This window comes from Stegodyphus dumicola, chromosome 3, assembly GCF_044657685.1.
Source record: "Stegodyphus dumicola isolate Sdum_Otavi_A_Nest chromosome 3, ASM4465768v1".
Taxonomy (NCBI): domain Eukaryota; kingdom Metazoa; phylum Arthropoda; class Arachnida; order Araneae; family Eresidae; genus Stegodyphus; species Stegodyphus dumicola.
In genome coordinates, this window is record NC_140770.1 from 73,172,567 (window position 1) to 73,196,228 (window position 23,662).

The 23,662-nt window shown below is 32.9% G+C and overlaps 1 pseudogene across 1 annotated transcript in view; it reads right to left on the reverse strand.

Annotated features, from left to right (window-relative positions):
• Positions 1-5,097: 5,097 nt before the first annotated feature.
• Positions 5,098-23,662, reverse strand: part of LOC118195081 (5-hydroxytryptamine receptor pseudogene) — a 677,424-nt pseudogene continuing 658,859 nt past the window's right edge. The window contains exon 6 of the transcript XR_015040225.1: positions 5,098-9,522. The product of XR_015040225.1 is annotated as a 5-hydroxytryptamine receptor pseudogene (transcript). The remainder of the gene's footprint in view (positions 9,523-23,662) is intronic.

Sequence of the window (23,662 nt, forward strand, 5' to 3'; positions counted from 1 at the left end):
TCACCAAACTACTATAGCTATCGTCACGCAGTCTTTTCTGGCTCCTGGAAAAGGTCGACGTACACCTTTTTCCAAAACAAAATAACTAAAATCAGAGATATTAATTAAAAACTCGGAAAAACGATAATTTTCGTCCTCATTTTTCCGACTGGGAACAGTCTCGCAAGCTGGAGATGAAAATCTGCTTTATTTCGAAAGTTGTTGCCACTGCTCGATTTCAAATCCTAGAGTTCGTTAATAAAAAATTTAGAAGTTTTACGTTGAAATAAAAATAGCATTGCCAAACATTAAATACATTATTATCGATTCCGAAAATTCGTGGGAAGCCATTTCGGCTATTCCTATCTTCGTACGACTTTAATCAGCCGAAATATTAATTAAAAACTCTAAAAACACTCATTTTTCCGAGTGGCAACAAGGCCGCGCGTTGGAGATGAAAACGCTTTATTTCGAAAAGTGTTACTACTGCTCGCTTTCAAATCACAGAGTTTGTTAATCAAAAATTTGTAAATTTTACAAAATCTATGCATATAAAGAAGAATGAATGTCCGTTTGTGTGTTTGTTTGTTTGTTCGCGTTATTGATTTCTAATCATTATGATAAATTTTTTGTCATATTTAATCGACTGAAATTTAATATAGGTGAAATATTGGATGGAAGTTGAGCCTTTATGACCATTTGATTAGGAGGGCTAAAATCATTAACATCTGCATTGCATTGTTGCTGATATAATGAGAGAAAATTAGCTTATTTTTATGTCTATATTTTTCATGTGTGTTCTATATCACATCAGACTGAAAACTGAATGACTATGAATCATTTTTTGTGCATTGTTATTCGAGAAGGATTACAGCGGTATCGTTCTCTCTGTTGTTATATGCATTACTCTCAATCTAACTTAACGGATACTTCCGCTGGTTATAAATACAAGGTTTTACGAGCTGTGTTACTAAGAAAATTTAACATTGATATGATAAACTTATAAAAGATTAAAAAAAAAAAAAAAAAAAAAAAAGAAACAGAAAAATGTATTCCAACACTTAACAGGAATTCTAAATATATGCTGCTTTTAATATTGTTTTAATTTTGATTTTGAATTGGTGTAAGTGTGGGAAAAGTGGGTGTTAATAATAGAGCTAAAATTCAAAAATAAATGGGTTAGCAGGGGTGAGTGGCAACAGCAGGCTGGTAGACTGAGAGCTCAGCGAGAGCGTAAAGAAACTTAACAAACCTTTTTGGTCGACCGTTAATATCTGAACCCCATCAGAAGTTTCTTTGTTTTTATAGTATTATTGTTTACGTATGTTTTGATAAATATTTATTAATTTAAAATTTGGTTAAAATATTTTTATATTGTTAAAAAGTAACTCATTTTATTAAAAAAACACATTTCGACCCTTCATCCACTTTCAGATCGTACATTCGGCTCACAAGCAGCTGGAGTCTGAGACCGTTCTACTGTACTAATTAAACTGTTAAATTTTGTTATCGAAATGACTGAAGTTTAAGATTTATTATATGCTGACGAAGAGTTATCTTAAATTTAATTTTATTCTGCTGTTTAACAAATTTCAATATACGCCCCCTTGCTTTGAAGTATATGGAATTTAGCTGAGGTATTACATGTATTGCTAAATAATGATGAATGGAAGAGGGTAAAGGATTTAACTATGTGCAAATGGCATTTTACTGTGAAGTGAAAAATCGTTGAGAGAATTAGGAAATACTGTTCTTCGGTGTTAATTTACAGCTATAGTTATTGTGTAGCTTATTATGTTGCCGAAGACAGATTTTTAAGCTAACTATAATTTCAGGTTTGCCTCTGCAAGCAGCGCTTTGAAAATGAGAGTACTGACTCGACATATGATTTTGTTTCGATAATAAGTTTAAAGTAAACAACTGTACCAGAAGATAACATCCCGTTCGTTTTCTACAGCGAAGTTAAAAGTTATCTGAAGAGTCTTTTACAATCTCATATTAAGAGTTACAATTTCTTTTTTATAATCTATTAAAGAATGCAATAAAATTTTGATGCAAAACGTGCACCCATATTTCTTGAAACATTCACATTTGTGAAAACTTCATCACTGTAGTTAAAACGAATTGGAAATGAATAATTTAAGATGAGCACACGGAAAATGTCGCTTTCAAAACTTCTTCAGAATTTAGTATAACTTTCATTAACTTTCGGCAATAATCTCTAAACTCATTTCCTTTTAGAGTTCGCGAATAAATTCTTTCTTCAATGAGCAAAGAATTTTAACTTTGGTGATTTTCCAAAATGGCGAATGTAACTGTTGTAAAGAGAGAAGTAGAGGGCGCTGCTTGGCAGTAGCGCAATGCATGTAAGTAAAAACGAAATGTCGTTTTTGATTAGGCAACATGATTTCTGTGAATGTAGTCCACCTAACAATAGGACAGTTGTAAATATGTAAATAACGGATAATAAATAGCATTAGAAAACTGAACCACCGGATGTTTTGTGTCCCTCTTCGGGCCGCCATGGAAAAATGCAGGTTCGTTACAGTAACTAAGCAAAGAACACACATTAAAATTGTTTTTAAATTGAGCTTCTGATATCGAAAAATTTAAAATATTTCAAACAACATTTCAGAATAATACTTTATCAAAAACAAGAATTTTTGGATGTTATAAAATGTTTAAGAAAACTATAGAATGCGCCAATGGTGAACCAAACTCTGATAAACTGTCCACTTATAAACATTACCTTAGTCAGGTCAAAGATTTGGTGCTTAGTGATCATTGTCTGAGAATTAACGACATTACTAAACAAGTAGATCTAGGCTGTTCAATAAGACTAATTTTACTGCCGCGAAACCACTCATTGTAATGTTAATTTCTGTGGCATAAAAAAGTTTGTTGTCTGTATTTAGAAAAGCTACCGATAGATGGCGTGTACAGGCTCATGTTTTTGAGTATCACGTGATTAAACTGAAGCGTGTTTGCGGGCGCCTACCCGGCCAGTTGTCGAAATGGAAGCGTTGGTGGAATAACGTTATGCGATTAAATTTTGTGTTCGTCTGCAAAAATCAGCATCGGAGACTTTTGACATGATACTTGAAACTTTCAACGACGAAGCATTAGCAAGGGTAAGTGTTTTTTGCTGGCATAAAGCTTTTAAGGAAAGCAGGCAAAATGTGGAACATAGTGAACGTAAGAGACAACCTTCAACGTCTGTCACAGAGACAATGATTAACACAGTTGCGGTTATCATCAAGGAAGACCGCAGAATCACAGTACGTCAGCTGCATGCTCTCTTGAATATTTGTGTAGGAAGTGTTCACTCAGTCATGGCAGAACATTTGCAACTGAAACGTGTTTGCGCGCGATGGATTCCGAAATTGTTGACATCTGAGCAAATGCAGCATAGAATGGATGTGTGCACAGAATGGAAAAAAGGACTGGAACAAGAAGCCGACAATTTTTTAAAACGTATCATCACAGCAGACGAAGCTTGGTTGTATCACTATGAAACAACAAAGTAGTGAATGGAAGCATCCGTCTTCGCCTACTCCCAAGAAAGCAAAAACTGTGAGATCGGCTGGTAAAGTTATGACCATAATTTTTTTGATTATGAAGGAATTGTGTATCAACATGCTGTCGAGCCCGGTAATACCGTAAACAGCTCGTACTACGCGAATGTCCTACGAACAATGGTACAGCACGTTCAAAGGTAACGTCCATTGCTCCGAAATGGCTTCCTATTGCATCATTACATTGCCCGACCACATACTGCTCGTTGCGTATAGGATGTTTTGCAGCAGAACAACGTAGAGATTCTACCGCACTCTCCATACAGTCATGATCTCGCTCCATGCGATTTCTGGCTGTTTCCTGAACTTAAGAAACCATTACGAGGCAAACATTTTGCAAGCAACAAAGAATGTGTAAAGGCTGCAGAGGCAGTTTTGAAAAAGCTCTCAAAAAACCGGCTTTTACATGTTTTTCAGAAGTGGACAGAACGTTGGGATAAATGCATAAATGCAATCAAGATGCTGAATTTGTCCTTCAATTATCATCCTATCATGAATGACAGGGAAGTTCTCAGCAAAAGTTCATTCATCAGCAGAAATTCTACGTTAGCCGTCGAATTTCAGAATCAGGAGTAGAAGAATCCGAAGAATCAGGAGTTTGTAGAAAACGGCATAAATTATGGCTAGAAAACTTCTGGATTTTGTATCACGAATATGTACCTCCTCACATTTACCTATGTATCTTCGTTGAAAAATACACAGATACAGTCCCATATTCACCTGAAATAAAACCGCTCGACCTTTACTCATTTCCATAGTTAAAAATGCCATTACCTGGTCACTGTTTTAAATATTAATAGAATAAAAGAAAATTCGCTGAAAGTCTTGAAACGAATTTCGTAAATGATTTTAAAATACATTTCCAAGACTGGGAAAAAGTATGCCAGCGTAAGAGCATTGCTATCAAAGAGTTTGAAGTTAATATATTAAATTTTGACCAATGAATTTTAGAATTTTTGATTTGTGGAATTATTCCATTTCCATTTTTATCACAGTTGTAATTCGTTGTAATTTCGACAAATAAATTTGAGTGGGTCGTGAAAAAAGAATGAAGGAATTGAGAAAAATTTTCATATTCAGAAGTGATAACAAATAAAAATGTTTGTGAAAAATGCTTTCCAATAAAATCGTTTAGAAGTTTTCAGTAATAAACCGTCGGAAAAATATGAAAACTACTACATGCCCATATTTTGCTGTTTTTGAAGAGAAGTATTTTCTGAAAATTTAAAATGTTTTACGTCAAGAGATTGAATCATCTATTCGATGAATGCATGAGCATTTATGTGTGGAATCTGTAATTCGATATTCTTAAATTCAAGCTGGTGTAGAATTTTTAAACATTTCTTTCTTAAAGCTGCGATTTTGCAGTTTCTTGATTTTAGTGTGGCGCAGACTGTACGAGCTTGTATGCTGTTAACTGAACTTGTGACTAACTTTAAATTTATGTATAATTTTGCAAAAATTATTTATTACTATTGATAGAGATACGATGTAGTGCACAAGATTAATCTGTACTTATGTAATTAGTTAAGAATTACACAAAAAAGAACACAGAAAATTTATTTGAGTCTTGAATCAGTAGATACATTACAATGAAGTACAGTTAGTTACAATTACACTACGATCATAAGTACACTAATTTCTTGAAGATTAAACATCATTATTTACAATTACAAGCACACCAGTCATAAGTAACTGCAAGAGACATTGAGCAAAAATTTTAAGAACTTTCATGAACGACATATATGTAAAATTTTCATTATTAAATGTATAATCTTTTTAGATATCAGTAACATAAATGGGAATAATAGTATTTTTAAATTAACAGAGTTTGGTTTAAATAAAACAAGAGCTTATGAAAACAATTTTCGGTTTAAATTAATAAATTTTAGGTAAATTAAGAATAATGACAAGTGAGCTTGAGCCCCTTAGCTCAGTTGCCATTTTGTATTTCCTAGTAAATCCTTTGCATTAAAAGTATGAAAGCTCAATACTCTATTGAAACTGAAGCTCAAGAAGATCAGACATTTTTATATGCCATTTTTAATTTTCAGAAAGTTGAACAACAGCCAAACATCTCGTAAAATTCAAAATAATAGGCATACAGATGTTGAGAGAGATATCGTAGAATAAGACTGAAAAATATCTTGAAGCACACAGAATGTAAAATACTTAAAGAAATCAGCGTATAATTTCTAATTCCTGCAATGTTCAGAAGTTGACTAATAATACAAAAACACATGTTAAGAAAGTGCAATATCCTTTTTAAATAAATTCTTATTTTCCCCTTAGAAATTAAATAATAGTTAAGCTATATTAAAAAGCAAAAACCAAAATTAAACTTTAATTACTCGTAATTCTTCAGATTAAAGTTTATTTACTAATTTACTTTTTTATTTACTAATGTTATTTTCTGAAGTTCTTTCGATAATGACCGATGACAGCTAAACTTATTTTGGAAAATTCTTTCTCTGTTGAACTGTATTTTTGTCTTGCAAAGAGTAGTTGTTTATTCAATGACGCTTAAAATATCCTTTTTAATTTTGTTTTCTGATAATATGCTCTTTATATAAGAAATGACCAGACGAAATGTTTTATTTGTTACAAATTAATTAGAACTTTTAACTCCATTAGATATTAATGAAATATAGACTTCTTGCATGTTATTAACATATAACAATGTTCTTTACTATAAAATATAGTTTAAATTTGTAAGTGATGCTATGTTTATAAATAATTTCAGAATATGCTACAAGTTGAAAAAATATTACTGGTTAATTGATGGAAGAAGAATAGAACATTTATTAGACTGACTGCAAGCATGAAGTAAAATTTGAGATTAAAATTCTGTTAATTCTGTCTCACGAGAACTATAGTAAAATTATAGTAAACTGAGAGACATAAGAATCAAGATTGATTTGTAAAGCAAAGTAAAATATTGTACTATGTCCGTCCAGTCCATTGTGCAGTAGCTATTATTGCGAAATATCAATTTAAAGTGAATTTGTTTCGCTCAACAATACCCTGATCTTAAAAAAAATTACTATACTTATAGAAACGTCGTGTTATGCAATTGAAACAAACATTGCAGGGCACTGCCATTCCGTTTGGAGTTATAATGTACGGCATATGGAAATCTCATAGTTTATAGGATACAAAGAGAAAGTGTTCAAGCATCGTTGAATCTTGCCTTACTATTACAACAGAACGTGTTCAACCTTCAATCCGAAGCGAATTTTAAAAGTTAATTAGATAAAGGTAAGCTGCCCAACCGTTGGAATGGTTAGGGTCGCTGACTGCCGTGGCGAAGGCCTAAGAAACCTAGGCTGGCGTTGAACACGTGGAAACAAATGGCAGCAGTTTGCTGGGATGTCCAGGGCATTCTTCTCGTGGACTGGCTGGAGCCTGGATGCACCATCCACAGGGATCGGTACTGTGAGGTTGCCAGAACGGTGCGACGGCGCATTCAACAGCGGCGTCCGGGCAAATGGGCACGGCTCGTGCTGTTGCAGCGCGACAACGCACGTCCCCACACCAGCCAGAGCACCCGCGACACTCTAGAGGCATTGGACTTTACTGTGTTGCTACACCCTCGGTACTCGCCCGATCTGGCCCCCTCGGACTACGCCTTGTTTGAGAAGATGAAGGACGCAGTAAGTGGCCAACATGTTGAATCTTCTGCCGAATTGCATGCAAGTGTCAGTAGGTGGTGCACCAACACCCCCACAGACTGGTTTACCTTACCACCCAGCCAGATGGCAGAAGTGTATTGACTTGGGCGGGGATTATTTCTAACTGATGTACTATCCTTTTTTGTTAACAAATTGTATTCCGCTATTTTTTTCATTCATTTCTGTACGACCTAAATACTTAAGAAGACATTTTTGTGCCTATATTTCGCCACAAAATGATCTGCAGGCGTTGGATAATTTTATTGTAGCACACATGTAAATCTCGTAACAAGACTTTTTAATGACATAACTTCTGTGACTTAATTTTAAATTTCGTTAATAGAATTTCGACTAATTAGGAAATTTAGGATTTTTGATCAATCAGTCAGTTTTAATGGAGGAAAGTTTGTACCAAGATAATGATAAAAAGAATATTTTAAGAGTGTTTACATATCTTCAAAACTGATAGCTAATAATGTATAATTCACTGATTTTAAATGCATAAAATTAACAATTTTTCAAATTAAATATTCTCAAAATTAACATACTTGAGAAGTCTTAGAAATAAAATAACAGTGCATAAACGGAACTCGAAATGAATTTTCTTCAAATTTGAGAATTCTGAACATTTTCGCAGAAGTTGAAAAATTAAAAAATTGAAAAATCTTTGTTAAAAAGGAAATGAAAAATTATGCTTTTTTAAAAAAAATAATGAAGCAAAATGAATTTTCTTTTGAATTTTATGTTTAATAAAATGTCATTCTGTAACATTAACTTAGCATTGCACATTCTACAGTTTCAACATGAGATTTTAGAAAATATTCAGTATTTAAGCTATTATCCCTTTATTTCTCAATAAAGGCAAGGAGTTTAATTTTGCATTTGACTGTGATATTACAAATAAACGTGCTTGTTTATGTTAATGAAAAGCAGCAGTTTTCTTTCAGGTAAAATTATCCAATCAAAATATAAATATTAATTGGCATAATAATTTTTAAGCACTAGAATTTGAAAGGAATTGTTTTCTGATCAAATTTTTCTCTTGAAAAATCTATCTTGACATAAACTGAAATATGTATTATTGTTTGAGAATGGAATATAGTAAAATTTAGTATAGACTAGTTTCTTAAGTTAATTTAAATTATGTTACTCAGTTTTCTTACACGCTTTATTCGAACGTTGCGCAATTATAATAAAAATAATAGCTTCTATTGCAAAAAATTTCAAATGATTCAAAACTAATAGCTAATAATTTAAAATTGATTAATTTTTAAATATATTAAATTAACAATTTTAAAATAAATTACTTTAAATGTGCTGTATCAAATGATTTTGCTACTCAATCCTAACGTTGTAACGTATTCATATTAACTTGAGCTGCTAGATTTTCTGATCAAAAAATCTTTTCAGACATTCCTTTTTTAAAAATCAGAAACATTTTCTGTTTCTTTTTTATAACTTCAGTACGGCTTAGATGCATTGCTTTAAGAAATAATTTTGATAAAGACTTGATTAATAAAGTTTTTGTCTTAAAATAAAGAAGTTTAAACGCTTTATATGGAAAAGAATTATTTAATCATGACTGCAGATGGTAATATTTTCTTTTATATTATGATACATAATAGTTACAGATTCTGTAACATATGTCAGTTAAATTTTAGTATCTTTTTTCTCCTTTCGTGTGTTATATTTATTAACTTGAAGCATTTTGCTTAATTCACCTAAAAATTCAGTGATTTTGACCATATCTACTTTCATATATAAAAAATATTAGTATTTCTTAAGCTTTTTGATCTGGCCTTCAATGATACCAAATGTAAGATAGATTCACATATTTAGAAAATTATTTTTAGTACTTTCTCTTTTAATCGCATATTATTTTAAACATTGAGCTTTCATACTTTAAACCTTTATATCGATAAATCAGTTAGAAACTCTCATAAATGAACTGATTTTCAATCATATTAAAATTGTGAGCAATGCAATAAAATGACTCCATGAATGTTCTAATTAATAATAGAAACATTTACTTTCCTAAAAGATTAACACTTTTCAAAATTCCATCTTTTACTAGAAGAGGTTGTGTTTTAGCAAGTAACATACAAGTAACATTCTACATAATGAGTATATCTATCAGAGGAATCTGACTGCTTACGTTAGCCACAAATTGTAACGCTTTAATAGCCATCGCTTCAGTGTCCATCTTTCGTTCATTGGACTCTTTACAGCAGGCATTGTTTCAAGCTTTGAAGACTTCTGCTCATAAGTTACATTGAACGGTCAGAATTCTTTGTAAGCTGAAAGATAAAATTGAAACGTAATTACAAAGTCAGCATGATAAATTATATAAAACTCTTCTCTGCATATTCTTTTATGCAGTAAAATATTTATAAGCAAATTTTTATCACAATACGCATTATAATTTATGTTGTATTTCATTTATCAGAGATTTCAAATAGTTGAATATCTTATTCTTTCCAGATAAAGCAAAATTAAATTTACTGTTAATTATTTTATGGACCGTAAACTTTTATTTTGCGGCAATATAAGATAAAATATTAGATTAATTTTAGCTGAAATAAATTTCACTGTTTTATTTAAGAATAATTTTCCTAATTGATTCCAGTATTTAGTAAAAATCAAAAGAAATATAATTTAAATTAAAATATGATATATTAACTAAAACATGGATTTTATGTAAAAAAAAAAAAATAAAAATTTCATTAATGAAAAAATTGCTTTTCTTTTTGTCTCTTCGAAAGTAAAAATATTTTATCATTTTAATCTTTATTTAAATAAAATTCAATAAACGAATAAAAAAATTAAGCTGTTTATTCTGTAGCAAAACATGCATTGGCTGTCAGGAAAAAAAATCAAATTGGGTCGAATTATCAAATACTGGATGGGCTGTAGTAATACATTTATTAGCTGATAAAATGTTCATCAGATTTACTGGTTTAATGATCATATTACTATAATACATTCATGCAACTGAATTTATGTCTGCAGTAAATGAATAAGCTAATTTAACGTAAAATATTTATTATAAATATGAAAATAGTGCAAGTTATATTACATTTCGCGTTTTTGCTTTTAAATTACTACAGATATTTTTCATTGAATATTAAATTAATTTAACAAATAATATAACTTTTAATATACACTGGTGTGCAAAAATTAAGGACGAGACGGTTTTTTCAATATAACTTTGTACAAAAGCTTTCCAAATCAACACATTTAATACCGTAAGATCCCCAATACGTAAGGACATGAGTAATGTAAGCAACACTTACTAAAAGAGAAATCAGAGGGATAAAAAGAAGCTTTATTGAAAAAGTAGCATGGAGCACAATGCGACTGAAGGCCGAAACATCCCTGTGATGGGTGTCCAGCAAGAAACATCCGGTCTTTAATAGGGGATATGATCTCCCCTGACTGCTAGGCAGGTTTCGCAGCGTCTGTCCATGCTGAGAATGAGGGTGTCAATGAGTTGTTGAGGCATTGCTGCCCATTCGTCTTGCAGCGCCAATCGAAGCTCCGGAATCGTTACTGGTGGTAAGGTACGAGCTGCCAAGCGTCTGCCTAGAAAATCCCATACATGCTCGATGGGATTGAGATCCGGAGATCGTGCCGGCCAATCCATACGTTCAATATCCTCACTCTCTAAGAGCTGTTCGGCAGCTACTGTGCGATGACATAAAGCGTTGTCGTCCATGAAAAGGAACTGCGGACCCATAGCGCCTCTAAAAAGACGCACGTATGGAAGAAGAATCTCGTTACAATAACGGGTCCCGTTGACTGAACCTGCGTCGAAGATGTGAAGGTCTGTACGACTACCAAGCATGATGCCTCCCCAAACGAGAACACCGCCACCTCCATACCTGTCCCTTTCAATGATGTTCGAGGGATGATTGCGACTTCTCCGCTCTCTTCAGATGAGTATGCTATGAGAATCGCTACTCAGACTGAATCTGCTCTCATCTGTAAAGAGTACTCGTCCCCATTCATTGTCTCTCCAATTCCGGTGTTCCCGGCACCACAGAGAACGTCTTCTCCGATGGGGAGGCGTTAGAGGTACACACTGTATAGGGCGTCGTGCAAACAGACCACCACCGTGCAGTCTTCTGGCCACGGTAAAATGCGATATCGGTCGTCCAGTCACCTGTGTCGTGTGTCTAGCGATTTCTCCCGCTGTCTGTCGCCTGTTTCTTCTGGCCTGTAAGGCAATATACCGGTCATCTGCGGGTGTGGATCTTCATGGACGACCACTACTAAACTCCCGGATAGCTGTTCCTGTAGTTTGAAATTGTCTCCAAAGTCGTGAAACGATGCTGTGAGCAATTCCGAACTCTGCAACCACACTTGTCACACTGCGGCCTTCCTGCAGCTTCCCAATGATTCGACCTCGGGTAAAAGCATCCAGATGTCGTCTAACAGATTGATTATTCGCCATTTCTCGCTGAGGCAGCAACTCGGTGTGATTTTAACTGCTATAGGGCGTGCAATCTCTTTGCCAGAAATACTGATCTTTGCCAGGTGCAATCTCTTTGCCAGAAACAACGACAACATACTTTATACTACTCAGACACTCCCCCATTACGTCTATCTGCATATCTGCGCATGTGCTACCGAACATCACCTTACTTAATCTCCTGATTGGTCTTTCTGTCCGCTCTGCCTCTTCGTTCAGCTGACATGCTAATTTTTCGACTTCGTCCTTAATTTTTGCACACCAGTGTATATCTATAAATCAATAACTCATTAATTTCGTATAACAATCCAGATCGTAACCAGAAACAATGGTTCCTTCTAGTTATAAATCAGCACATAACTCAAACGCATGCCATAACTCAAACGCAAAGTTATGAAGAAAGAAGTGACGCACTTCTAGGAGGAATACTATTATTTACAAATTAGCATGTAGATGACTGAAACATTCCTTTAAATATAGAGTTAGGATACTTTATGTTAAAACTCCTCAACAAAAATGATTATCAGATTTGACAATGGAAAATTTTAGTTCGGAGCGGTGACCAATGCTTTTTCGTATCACTGGTTCATGACACAATTAATAATAATTCGATGTTTTACGTACATTGGAAGATTTCATAATGAAAGAAAATTTTACCATTAGCGCAGAACAGAATACATAAATAAGGCAAAACAAATGCGCTTGTCAGAATGAAGAAAATTAAGACTGAAGTGCAAGGAAAAAAAACTGACGCTGATTTTATAGAGGTACTTTTAGCGACTGATTGAGTAGAAGTACATTTCAATGATTGTTTCTAAAAGAGGCGATATTGAATATCGATTCCAGCGATTCACTAAGTAGAGGTATTTTTAATGATTTATTCTGAATGATGTATTCTGATATTCAATAGTTGAAAGCGCTTTTACTAAAATTCAACGTCAATTAACGTTACTTTGTTACGTTACTTAACAGTTACTTACACAGTTTTACTTAACACCCAAAGGACTCAAGCATATTTTCCCCAAAATAACTCAAGCATATTTTCCCCAAAATAACTCAAGCTTATTTTTAACCCTAAGGGGCTAGTCTGGAATCTGATTTTTTGATCGATTAACTTTTAATGTCCGTATCATTTTAGAATAAACAAATATCATGACGTCGCCGTTGGTTAACCTTAAAAGAATAACGGTATCAGTCAGAAAAACGTATCAGTCGTGCTGGTGAAGTTGCTAGTGTTTACTTGAAGAGCTTTCTAGAATAGCAAGTGATCTGTAGTTTCGTAGTTCTTGAAGTCACCAATAAAAAGTTCTGTTTTCCGTTATTTGGAGAATATAATAAAAAAAAAAGAATAAATAGTCAACAGAAGTAAGCGCAAGACCAGACTGATCAAATGTGACGGGAAAAAAAAAAAAAAAAAAAAAAAATTAGCGAAAGCGCATAAAACTCTAAAAAGGAATTTTTGGGAACAGTTAAATCTGAATCCTTGCAGATTATTATTTTTTTGATTTTGTGACATTCATTCGAAATAAATGCATTCATTTACTCTTATTCACTCAAGTAAATAAGAACAAAAAGGTATTAAAATAAGAGTAAAAATAATTAAAAAATAATTAAATAAGAGTAAAAATAATTAAGATTATTATTAAGTAAATAAGAGTAAAACAGTATTTTCTTTTTTATTTTATTTACACAAGTAAATAAGAGTACAAAAGAAATTAGAGCCCTTGCAGATTTATTTGGTGCAGCAAATGTTCCTCATCACTAAAGTCTGTAAAATTTCATTTTTACACGATGACTTAAGGTTCTAATATATACTGATGTTCCATGCCAATGTTACTTTAGAATGGTCATGCTTAAAATTGATGTTTACTTATATGCTCTAAAAATGCTGATTACTTTCTAAGGTAGTTTTCAACAAGAGGTGATGACCATGAATGTTTCATTGCATTTTGTTTTATTTAAAAAAAGCATAGAGTTATTTGGTTTACTTACAAAAAGTACAAAATTTACAGATTTATTAGGTGCAATAAATCTTCTTCATCACTACAGTGTGTCTGGTAAAATTTCACTCTTATCCGATCATTCAGAGTTCTGATAGATACTGCTGTTCTATGGTGATGTTATCTTAGAAAGGCCATATTTAACGCCGATGTTTATTTATGCTGTAAGATATACTGACTACTTTCGAAGGTAGTTTACAACAAAGTTTCACTATATTTTGTTTTATTTAAAAAAATTAATTTTCTTAGGTTATGTCATATGGATTATTACGAAACACTTAAGGGCTATCTGCGTAAAGGAGGATGCCTTCGTGGAAGATTTTTTTAAGAAATCTGGCTTCTATTCACTTTGAGGAAACCGCGAAAATTCCTATGCAGCTATCCCGTTCATTGGGATTTCCGAGCCCGAATCGAAGTACCAGTGCTCAGCGGCTTTACGTATCTTTCGGCCACTTCCTCTGCTGTGCCTCTTTATTTCTCAAAGATTTACTATTACATAAACTGGAATAAAAAACAAAGTAATGTTATTACAGCAGATGAATAGTCAGTAGTAATATACTATAATAATAAATAATATTATGAATTATAAGGTTATTAAAAAGTCTACCTAGTTGTAACTCTTAGTCAGACAAAGAAATGAGCAAACTTTGAAAAAAAAATAGCAGAGTTTGTTTTAAAATACTGGAAATAATTTCATAAAGTACTTGTAGTAATATAGATTTCTTTACTCTAATTATTTTTACATTATAACATTACATTACTTGGAGGAATTTTACTTCTGGGAAAAATTTATTTGTGGATTAGTTCTTATAACAGTTTTTATTGTAGAAAGTCTGGAGTTGAAGGTTTTATTTTAGATTCTAGAAATTTTGGTAATAAAGAAGCTTGAAAATAAAATCAGTAATAATAAGCTAGTTAATAAATAAAATAAATATGCTGAATACATACAATAAATAAAAAAATATTTAAATTATCTGGCCGAATTTTTTAATATTGTATAGAAGAAGAAAGTTTCGTATTAGAAAGTTGTAGAATTGTAATTCAATCAATTTCGAATAATTAATCAGGTTAATAATCAACAAAAATGCATTCTCTTTGCAAAACGTTTTAGCCCAAAAGGGCTTTAGCTCGAATGGGCTATAAATCTCGAAATGAGAATTTCGGTTGTCCACTATAAACAGCTGTATCACTTTTCAAATTGCTGCCACTAAATATTATCGCCCTGTATTATAGTTAGAGAAATTAAGTAATGAAGAATCTGCATGTTTGTATGTATGTTCCTCGCAGTGTGAAAAAACGACGGTATCTAGAGTCATCAAATTCTGAATAACGGAGTCCTCAGCCATGCGCACAGAAAAGCATGAATTCTGAATTTACAATTTTATATTCCATATTTTGTAAAACTTTAATGAATTTTTGATTCACAAACTCAAAGATTTGAAAGAGAGCAGTGGCAACGACAGAAACATTTTTATCTCTAGTGTGCGAAACTGTCTATCGGCAATTCTAAAGTTATTTGTGATTTTACTCTTGAAATGTGGCATAAGTGCGAAGAATATGATATTTAATTAATAAATTTAAGACATAAAACTTTAATGATAAAAAGGCCAAAAAGTTATGCACGTCATCTTATTAAGAAAACTGAACATTGATATGGTGAAGAAAGACTGAAAAAAATAGAAAAATGTATGTAAAAACCTAACACTATATTGAAAATTCTAAAGATATGCTGCTAAGCTGCTTTTAAATTTATTGTAATTTAGCTGTTAATTTGCATATGGTGTCAGTGCGAAAAAAGTGCTGTTTAATAAAGATAAAAAGACAAAAAAGACATGGGTTACCAGGAGTGAGTGTAACATCAAACTGGTTGACTGCGAGCTCAGCGAGGGCGTAAAAAGCTTAATAAATCCTTCTAGACGATCGTTAAAATCTGAACTCTTTTAAATTGTTCTTTTCCTTTCTTTGCTATTATTTTTTGCATAACAAAATTTCATGAAATTTTAGTGCTTTTTAAAGTTATATAGAGGGATAAATAGGGATTAGCTGTTAGTCGTCCATAACTATATTACAAAAGTAAAAAGATTTTAGCGAGAAATTTTGAAAAATACACTGTGCCTTCGCGCTCAGAATCAAATATGAGATCATCGAAAAACCGACGTGGAAAGTAATCATAGGACCTCAAGTTTATATACGAGAAATGCTTGCACAATATTATCTTTACATTGTAATATTTTTGTATAAGTACGAACGGAATGGATCATAAATTTTCTCGAATCCGTACCTGAACACTGAAAGTTTCTGGAAGCTTTCAAATCTCGAATCTCTCAAGTTTTTCACACAAGAATAATAATGAGAAGAAAAAAGAAAAATATTTAATATTAAAAGTTTTTAATTAAAATAAAATTTTAAATTGGGTTTTAGTGAAAAGTAGATTTAAGAACAATTTTATTTAAATAATCAAAGGATGCCAAGGAAATTTAGTAAATGAAGAACTTAATTAAAAGTCTTAAAAAATATTTGGGAAACAGAGTTAAGAATTTTTTTACCTTTTTTTAGAATCTTTCTAAATTAAAAGAAATCTACGCAGATAAAAGTTATTAAAAAAATTAACAGTGATAAATACTATATGTGAAACTCCTAATTCTGTTCAGAAAATTAAAAATGTGTCACTCAAAGCTGATACGAAGTAATATTGGTGATTCAATACATTGAAACTGAAACTGCTTTCGTTTTGTAATGAGCACTTTTATTGGATGCCAGAAAATTAAGCTAGTTTGAAACCTGAAGGATTCGGATGAAGAAAAAAGCGTAAAGATTCGAGTTGTCGAATCATGAATATTTTTCAGGCGTTGTGGGACTCGAGTGTTTTGAATGTTTTATCCTTAGTATAAAAGGTAATTAAGTACAATTACATAAATGCAAATTAGTCTTATTTAGCAAAACTTTCATAAAATGTTTGCAGAAACTAATCTTATGCAGCAGTAGAGGCGTATTCCAGAAAGTGAGAATAGTAGACTTTTCTTCTTGAATTCTTTTCATCTTTGCAGCAGTTCAAATACACTTATAGTCTGCATCAATCACGCTGCTTCGGAGAGCCTTCTATCGCTAGAACTGCCGGATTTTGAACCGGAAGACCAGTAGTCACTCTAGCGATAAGACAAGAGTTGCCAGAAAGTATGTCTCCTAGCAACCGTAGCTCATTCATAATGCAATCTGGTAGTTTTCTTGTTGCGCGCCAGATTTGAGATTCATTCTATCGCCCGGCTCGAGAAAAGTGATGATGTTGTTGTGCTCGGCACGCATTCTATATAGCGGAGAGATAATGCCCTATTTTAAGCTATAAAGGGGCATCATGAAGAATACTTTGCGAAGCGAGGTTGCTCCCCTTATAGTTGAAACTCGCCGGAGAACTGCAATAAAAGCTCAAAGATTTCTTCTGTTTTCAAGCAAATTCGATTGTTAAAATAGCTTCCACGTAAAATCATGCTTAAAATGTATTGTTAGAATAAAGTGATATTTCTTTTTTTAGTTTAGTGGAGAGGTTTCTAAAGATTATTGAGCATGGTTGGCAAATGAAATATTTTTAATGATCAGCATCTCATTACACTGACCAGTTATTCTGCTAGAGACTAATTCCATATATGAGTACTAGAAAGCCCAGCGGTAATGCGAAATGACCGCTGTTCTAGATATTATAAATTGTAATTAAAATTATTTGTGCAAAGGTGTCTGCTAATTTAAACTGAATTACGCAGGGCAGGCGGCGAGGACGCTCCTTTGCCTACTACCCCACGGGGTTTCCCCTTTTTACTTGCTTAATTGCTTAAAGTAGAGTGCAATGAAGGAAACCACTGGCGGTACATTTCTTAAGAGCCCCCCGCTAGCTCAATCAATAAAGGTGATTTAAATAATGAAATGTTAATTCACATGTCAAAGATCTCTTTGTACACAACATTTCTTGTGTAGATCTTTCCATCATTTTTAAGCTTGCCCTTGTAGAGGACCATCAATTATTTTTAATTTTACGTCCGTTCTTTCACAAACTCTTGAAGAGGCAACATAAAGTTGATCGTGTCCAAATGCAGGCTCAGGTAAAAAAATGCGAACACGCTTAAGCGTTTGGCCTTGAGACTTATGGATGGTCATAGCAAGGACAAGTTTTACAGGAAATTTTCTACGTCTCAATTGAAACGGCAAACCTGTGCCGTGGCAACTTCACCCCACTGCCTAGTACAGTTACGCAAGCAACCAATAAACTACCGGCGACAAACAGACACTTAAGCCGCATATATATATGGGGTGAAGTAACATCACCTCCTCCGAAACGGCTGGCTCCCGGGCTTAGCGAAGCACACCGCAGGATTCCGCAGGTCCGTGGCACGCCATTTGACCATTCGCGTCTTCTTGGGACTTTAATTAGCCGAGATATTAATTAAAAACTAATTTTCCCCTACGTTTTCCCTACATTTTCCACGTTCGTTCTTGGGTTTTCCCTATTACAGAGATTTGGCTACGTGCCAAATTCTTTTTTCTCGAATATCCACGGAACGGCGCCGTGTTGAAATTCGAGACGCGTATCCTCGGATTACAAAAAATTCTTCAAATCCATCGATACTGTTCTCATCTTCGTACGACTTTATTCGTCCGAGATATTAATTAAAAACTGCGGAAACGTTAATTTACGCGCTCATTTTTCCGAGTGTCAACAATAAACTACCGGCGATACACACTTTAGCCGCTTATATATATAAAGATGCTTAGCATAATTTAAACTTCGTGGGACATTATACATCAGTGCGTACATATTCAACAGATAGCAGAACAAGTTTATAAAATTTTAATTATTGGTTTTTATTAGTCGAAAGGTGCTTTGTCTCTGAAGGACTATTGTTTTCGTTTCGAGATTTTGCGTTGAAAACTTTAAAAGGTTGCATCAATTTTTAAATCGTTGCCACCAAATACTATCACCCTGCATTATATTTGAATAAATTAAATAATGAAAAATTTGCATAAATGTATGTATATTAGTCGCATTGTGATAAAACAACGGTACCTAGAACCATCCAATTTTGAATGACGTAATCCTCCTACGAATATGGGCATGTGAAAGCCCAAATTTGAAATTTGGAATCTGTTTTATTATCGATTTCATATTTTGTAAATATTTAACGAATTTTTGAATAACATACTCAAGGATTTCAAAGCGAACAATGGCAACGTCGTACAGAAAAAATATTTTTATCTCCAGCGCGTGCGACTGTGTATCGGAAATTCCAAAGATATGCTCAATTTAAAACTATTTTTGCGATATTGCTGTTGAACTGAATTTTATGGTTTAAGTGCCAAAAACATGATATTTAATAAATAAAGGTAACACACAAAACGTTAAAAAAAGTCACTTTGGACGTAATTTAAAAACTGAAACCATTCAGATTTTATTAATTTTTTAAAAATTTTCCTTATCTTTATATCCTCGTCTCAGTTGAGAGCGCAGTTCTGCTAGTCTACGAGACTCAGTTTAACAATTGAAGATCAGTTTAACAGGCGTATAACTGTACTGTAACTAAGTACTCGAATAAGCGGTTTTATCTTAGCCAAACAAGTATTTCAAGAGAATATCGAGGAATGTATGAAGTCTTACAGTGAAAGAATTAAAGTATGCAAGCGGAATAAGCATTTTTACTTCGATCTTTATTTTAATTTTAAATTTTAGTTTTAATTCTGTTTACTAAAATTTTTTAAAATCATAAATATATATTATTTTACCCAGTTAATCACAAGATAAGAAATAAATCGCCAATTACAACAACTAACTGATTGCGAGTAGTTTAAAAAGAACTAGATAAGAATTATGCAAATGTTAGGATTTTAAAATTTAATTATTTTTACTTCGTAACGCCCATTTCAATTGTCTGCTTCACTTTCTTTTTTCATCAATGAAGATAAAATACAGTTTTCTTAAAATACTACATGTTCTTTATTTCATGAAAGCCTAAGCAATTAATTATCGTGTATAATTATAATAGAAAACATATTTTTGCATATGTTAGTTAAAAACGTTTAAATTCTAAACTCTTATGTACCAAACTTTAATACTTGTTTAGTGTTAAACATTTCCATTTATTTAACAATAGCATTCCTAACTGGAATATTCCTGCAGGAACATTTATAATTCCAGATGATTTTAGTCTTCTCTGAGAGGATCGCTTTAGAAAGGTGCTGTTCAATATCAATGTTATATATACACACACCATCATATATGTAGAATCGGTATTTACTGTCTAGGAATGATGTTTGTAAACTTACTTCTTATGTGGCTGTCTAAGGGCTAATAAACTAGTCCGATTTACAAATAACTTGAATATTTAATGAAACATGAATAGTTGCTACAAACTACAAGGTAATTACATACGTAGAAGGAAACAGATGAGATTATTTACAAATGAAGAGAAGGAATGGTATTTTATAAGCAAACATCTTTGAATCGCGTCATCGTCTTAATGGCGGAATCGTCTGACTTTTATCATCGGAAATGTAAAAGATTTATTCTCACAGCTTGTCGCGTCATCCGATTATAATGAACGATGCCATCCCACAACTGCTCGTCCATCCTGATAGAATGCGGCCTCGCATTCTCGTAGTACCACCATCTACATATATATATATATATATTCATGAATTATTTTATATATATGAAAATAATAGCAAGAAAAAGACAGAACACTGTTGATACGTACGTAGATCCATACTGAAGAGGAAGAACTCCGATTACGTAGTATGCTAATGTGTTGAGATCGTAATGTCTAATAAACTTGGCATTCGAGGCAGTTTTAATTCCATTTTATTTGCAATTTTATTTTGAGTGAAATCTTAATCCAGATTGAGTTAGTTTTGGTTCTCAATGCATTTTGATTGGATAGTTAATATTGCTGTAAAATTACTATTGCCTACTTTAGTTTTAGTTCCATTTACATCATCAGAATTATGTAAGAGCCATATGACATAGATGTCTCTAGAAATGACTCAGTGCAGAGAGGTTGCTATTTTTAGAATAGAGAAGGGAATTTAATTTATATATATATATTTCGAAATACTGGTTATTTTCAAAAATTACCATATATTATAAGTCACCAGATATTGAAGACGATTCTGCTATACAGCTAAACGTTTTGAGAAAATATGTTGTTGTGACTATTTCTCACTTGTCTGACAGTAATATCAGAACAAGCCCACCAATTTCATCATGGCAGGAGAGCAAGATTGCGCCTGTTGTTGTACCATACAGGTGACAATACGACTTTGCTCAATTCCAGCTCAATTTTGACGGAGATCACCCGGGGAGGGGGCGAAAGGTTTCGGCGTGACATATATTTAGAGTGCCCCCATGATTCATAGACACTATATACTTACAAATATCCATGCCTTAATTGCGGATATTCGAAACTGGGCCCTTCGGTACCGCAGTAAGCTCTCCTAACCACTATACCGTCTGGGCGGCTTGAGAAAATATAAGCACCTTAAACTAAAAAGTATAAAAGATAGTAAGTACTGAATAATTGCATTATCAATAATAATTCCTAAACTAAAATGTTGACCAGTCCTCAAAGCATATACAAATTTGGCATTAATTCCAATACACAAGATAGGTTGAGAAGCTAAACCTTATCTATTATGAGTCTGTTAATTTCCCTCAAGATATCATTACCAGATGATCATCATGTAAAAGGAAACAAAGAAAGTAACACAAAAATGAAATATACGTTGATTTTGTGTTGCGAAGGGCGTAGCTGAAATACTAAAATATTTATAGCAACACAAATCGGGAGAGCAAATGGACATTCGGAACGTTAACGAAGGAAATTATTCCAATGACTTCGGGCTACTGAGGTGAACCCCATCCTTCCAAGGGCAAACATTTGTCGAAATATTGGAATAGAATTCCGTTTTACTCATTAATTACCCTCTTAACGTAATTAGGTATTCACAAGCTGTATGACCTGCTCGATATTATTTTATTCATTACTACACTCTAAATGTTCTCGTAAACGTTAATTAGGATTATTGTATCTGTTATTAACGTCTATTAATAAATGTAAGAGTTTCCTAACTTTTATGAGGTAAGTTAACTGAAAGTTCTTTTTTTACTTTTATGAGGGCTATTTATTAGGATGAACAGTTAAAGAAGTAGATTTATTTTTGATGTTTCATATTTTTACTGTGAATTTACCGAAATATCTGTAATTTAGTTAAGAATTAAGAAGTAAACTTTATACTATAGAAATATATATTAAATTTGATTATTCAATAAGTTAAACGTATTTTGGCAATTTACTATCGTTTTAATTAGTTTTATTCAATGACGTTTTTCTTGAATTAATGTTTTGCCTAGTATTCCTTACCTTGACGATTATAGTAATTTGTGGAATAAGTATATCGTGTGCTTTTGTATTTTGGAAAGTTATACATTTGCTTTTTGGTCTAAATCAAATATTTACATGGAATGTCTTATATAATATATTATTTTTGTCATGCCTCCCAGTTGGTATAGTGGTTAGGGTCGCCTGACTGCGATGCCAATAGGTCCTGGTTCGAATCCCCGAGAAGGTCTGGTTGTAACTATTCGCTCATTCATAGGATGTAACTGTCGCCACCTATTAGATGCCTCCACAATAAAATGGCCGTTACTTTCGGCCTTAGGAGCGGCCAATGTCGAAAAAAGAGACAAAAAAGTACCTTTGCCATTCCCCCGGAAAAAAGAACTGTTTTCCCCCCTAAATATGTTTTTAAGTTGTTCTAAATATGTTTTTAAGCATTTCTGAGCAAATTGGCCTAAAGGGCGTTAGCTCAGAAGGGTTATTAATTTAGTTTTGGCATTTTGCTTTAAATCACTATAAATGACGAATCACGTTTTAAATTGCTGCCGCCAAATGTTAGAGCCCTGTATTGTAGTTAATAAAAATAAATAATGAAGAATCTGCATAAATGTATGTTTCTCGCATTGTGATAAAACAACGGCACACAGAGCCATCAAAGTTTGAATAATGTGCAGGGACTGACTCGCTAGACGAGACACACACTCGATGAGAGACACACACACACTAACTGGCTGCGGACCATCTCCACACGAATATGGGCACCTAGAATCCCAAATTTGGAATTTGTTTTATTATTTATTTCACAACTTGTAAAGCATTCATGAGTTTTTGATTAACAAACTCAACGATTTCAAAGCGAGCAATGGCAACACTGTACGAAAAAAAAACATTTTTATTTCCAGCGCACGAGACTGTATATCGGAAATTCTAACGATATGATCTTTATATAGTTTGTGATATTGCCATTGAAATGAATTTTATGGTTTAAGTGCGAAGAACATGATATTTAATAAATAAAGTTAACACACAAAACGTTAAAAAAAGTCCCTTTGGGCGTGATATAAAATCTGAAGGCTTTTTAAAATTCGTTGTATTTTATAAGTTAAATAATTTAGATTCTGTAAGAGTTGGCTTTACAGGATTTAAATTATTTAAGATATGGATCCTTACTGTCGCTACAGTATTGAGGAATTGGTTTTGTTTAGTCAGAAATTAGTCTCAAATTTATTCCGAGGCCTCAGAAATTAGTTTTACTTCATTAAAAGTAGTGAGTTTATTAAAATGTCACAGTTCAACATCGCGACTTTCACAGTTTTTTACTGCAAGTTTACAAATGTAAGAAAACCTCTGTGCATTTGAATTAATATTAACGCCAGTGAGACTAAAATACGAGATTTTGCATAAAATAAAAAAATTATAACTTATTAATATTGTTGCGCGCTTACGTGTTCGTAGTAGATTGAATGCACACAGGTCCGATGATAGGTTAAGAAAATTTATTTTATCAAAAGAAACACTTCGAAGTTCTGGAAATTTCCGCAGAAATACTCGTACAGGTGTTACAGTATCACAGAGTACAATCAGTAGTTAC